This window comes from Polyodon spathula, chromosome 12 (genome assembly GCF_017654505.1).
Source record: "Polyodon spathula isolate WHYD16114869_AA chromosome 12, ASM1765450v1, whole genome shotgun sequence".
Classification (NCBI taxonomy): domain Eukaryota; kingdom Metazoa; phylum Chordata; class Actinopteri; order Acipenseriformes; family Polyodontidae; genus Polyodon; species Polyodon spathula.
In genome coordinates, this window is record NC_054545.1 from 4,299,467 (window position 1) to 4,303,550 (window position 4,084).

The following is a 4,084-nucleotide window of genomic DNA, read 5'->3' on the forward strand; positions in this document are numbered from 1 at the left end:
TACTCAATAAAACTTTATATTTGTACATAGCTTGATGTTTTTTCTTGTACTTCATTTTGCATGTTTTCTGTTCATCCTTCGTAAAGCACTGCATCAGTCATGTGCCCGAAAGCTGACCTACATTTATTTAAAGCCTCATTGAAAATGTGGATCCACATGCAGCAGGCAGATCCTTAAGATTAAATGAGATTTTGAATCCTATTGTGAAGATTGGCTTTCATGTATCTTATCCAAACTTGTATCCGATTCTCCCACCATCTTGAGTAAAATCTGATAAATTGGTGATTTTGCACATTTTCGGTATATAGATGTAACTGTGATTTCTGGGATTCTCTGTAGTTGTGCGTTGCTTTTGTGCAGCACAGAGAGCAGTTTATATTTGGAGTTATTAAAAAACATCAGGCAAAATTAAAATTTATTCTAATTAAAAAATCCATCCCTTACAATAATAATTTGTGTAGCGCATTTCATAGTGGACCACTACCACAAAGCGCTTTACAAGATACGAGACTAGGGTGTGTGAACTATGCATCAGCTGCAGAGTCACTTACAACAACATCTCACCCGAAAGACAGAGCACAAGGAGGTTAAATGACTTGCTCAGGGTCACACAATGAATCCGTGGCTGAGCTGGGATTTGAACTGGGGACCTCCTGGTTACAAGCCCATTTCTAAACAATAATGTGTCAAATATATGCTACTAGTGTTCCTTAAACATATTTAGGATCTTGGGCAATTCATTTATTTGAAATTGTATTATTTTAATGTTTCCTTAAAATATAAACAATGTATGTAGGCACTTTTATCTTTCCGTCTTGGCTATAGCATTATGTTGTGCATGACATATTAGAACTTTTCTGTATAGGCATTAAAATCGTTTGACGTATGTAAGCAGTTGCCAGAAACGTTCTTTGCAGATGTATTAAGATGTATTAAGATGTTTTTTTTTTTTTCATGGAAAGCGTGGTGATTATTGTTTTGTTGGAATGTCATTGCACCTCACCATGTGACTGTACCTTTCGGAGGCTTCGGTGCGTGAATAACTGCAGGTAATGGGCCTATTGTTACCTTTGTGCAAGTGAACTAATCTCCATAGGCATCAGATTAAACGACTTTCGCAATATCAGATGACACCTTCTTAATATTAAAAATTGAAGTAAACCATACTTCTCGGGCACCAGGAAACAAACAGAACTCCTTTAGAGAAATAAACAGCTCACTTTGATGTTATTGACAGCTTATCTGCTGATGCTTAGTGAGGGGAAATGCAGCTAGTTTCTCTTTAGCCAAACATTACGTTTTCATAGTGGTGCCACAGTTAAGTAGAACAAACAGTCCATGTGAAATGCAGTTGGGCTGTTGCACTGAGATCATGTGTGTTTCTAAGGCTCTTTGTTGCTTTTAATTATAGGAAGGTCTTAGGAATCGTTTCACCGTTTTCCACTTGCCTCCCCTTTTGTTCTGTATTCATAAAGCATGCCACTGTGTACAATGCAGTCCTTCAATATGATCTCTTCTTTCTTTTAACAGAAAATATTGCATTTCAGTTTTGCTATCGGCACATTTTCAAAGTACATGGTCAAACTGCATTATACTACTCCGACTTAAGCAATGTAGCATCTTGTGTAGTAGATTAAATAAACCCAGAGACTTGCGTGCTTTTCCAAATTACATCCATTTTCCTCTTTTGAGATTGGAAAGTGAATAACCAGATTACAGTACATCAATATTCCAGAAAACGCTATGAAAATGTTTTGTTGCATAAATCGAATAGGTGATGACATCACTAAAAAAAGCTGCCAAACTTAGACAAGACCCCTGTGTGTTTTATGGAGCAGGATAATTTGGGCTTTCAGGTGACTAAGGTGTCTGTATTGTAGAGGCACAGAGACAAATGCTTTAGATATTTCATTACTGCTATTTAAAATGTCAACATTAGGATAGGTTCTTAACATGTCAAAACCTCTTTTTTCAAGGATGTCCCAAGAGGCAGCAGGCAGATATTCACATTTTATTTTTAAACAAACAAAGACAGGATCAGTATACCCTTAAATTAAAATGGGATCTCGAATCATGTGATCATACACGTCAGCAGAGTCCATCACCTTTGCAAAAACAACTTGTCCTCTTTCATGTAAGTCAATAATGACCCAAACCGGAGGGTATGTGAGCAAGATAAGACTTCCATATATAACAAAGAGTATGCTGTGCAGATTAAGTGCTGCTAGAGGTCTTTGGCTCTATGGTTCTTTATGGTCGCTCTGTAGATTCTTACAGCAGATGGCCAGCATGGTGCCTGGGAGCCAAAAACATACTGAGTGGATTCGCTACCCCAGATGTGCCTGAGTTGGGTTTCATCTTTAGTCTATTTATTCAGCTTACCTCAATGTAAAGCTTGTCAAAACAACTGATGTGTAGCTCTCGCCCTTCTGTGAATCTCACACCAAATACACCAAAAAAAAAAAGTATTAAACGCTTTTATTGCATTTTTAAATTACACATAACAACAACAAAAAAAATAGCGATTTCATATTGCTTTCTCAGCACAGAAACATTATATACTGGGTCAAAATATGATGGGATAGATAATATTAAGATTTTATTTAAGCACAAGTGATGCATCATTTATTTTTTAAATAAAGAAATGATATTGTTTCAGTGTCATAAATAGCTTAAGGAATCTTTACTACACTCCTACAATTTGGCTAACCTAAATGTTAATATGTAATATATACAATGTAACTATTTAATATGTAATATATACAATGTAGCTATTTAATGTGTAACTATATACAATGTGTCTATTTTCCTTTAGGGCAAAACTGTATGCACTTGGGGGAAAAATGGAAAAGCCTTTTTAAATGTACCTTTTTTTAAAGTAGGTAGATGACATTTAGAAAATGAGTCTAATTCAAGGTGAGGGCTCACATTTGTTATGAAATATCTTTTTATTCCATTCAATTTGAAGTCAGTCTTTTGCACGGAAACTCCAGACATATCGTTTTGTATGCAATTTAAAAAAGTGCACAGTAAACCAGGAACAGCCCGCCAGTAAAGAGGGAACCCCCAGAACAGAGCTTATTAAAAGGACTAACCTTTAGCCTTTTTAAAATTTCAAAGCTGACATTTAATGTGTTGCAACAGACTGTGTGCCATATGTAATATGACCTCAGCCATACATTGCTACAGCCCTCCTGGCATCACTAATGAGGGGTGAAAGGTTATGTGCTTTGGAGAGGTTCAAAGACCCACCACTATTTCTGTATACTATATATTTTTTCATGCGCTGTTGTGAATGATTAGAATATGGTTTAATTTAAGTAAATCATGACATGTCTTCAGAAATATGTATTTTCAGGCTGTAGGAGGAAGTGGATCCCACATGCAGACCATGGGATTAGTCTAAGTGAAAGTATGGAGTTCCTGTTCCCTCAGCCAGGACCTTTTGTTGCTGAATAGGCCTGCTGTAATGTATTTACCGTTTCCAACATATGTGTTTCACATTGACAGGTAAAAATATGTATATATGTAAATATGATATTAAAAATAATATCTTCAATGTGAAACAAACATATACATATGATTAACTGCAGGCTACAAGTTTCAAGCCGACAAGTAGGCTACAACATTCAAAACAGTGAAAACTGAATTTTCCAGTTGGCTATACTGTACAATTTAGTCTTTGGCATGATGGGAAATAAGTTTTTTTTTTTTGTTTGTTTTTTTTAGTTTCTGATAATGTGTATTATGATTTTTTTTTAAAAACCTGAACAAAACTCTGTCTCATACTTTTAACCAAAATATATTTACCCGGTTAAACGGAAGTTCCATTAGACTCTAATGATTAGAGGCTGTCGGCCATTACACGATTCGTTTAAAGTTTTAAAGTTTCTTCTGTTGAATGTTAATTGAATCACTGTTGTTTTCAAATGAAACAATCCACTCAACACATGTTCATTGCTTTTATAAAACAAAAAAACCCATTGCTGCATGGCACTTGCCTCAGTGTACGGTTAGACCCCTAGTACAAAACGAAACATATGAGCTATTACACTTAGTGTGGATTACAAAGTGTGACCGGCAA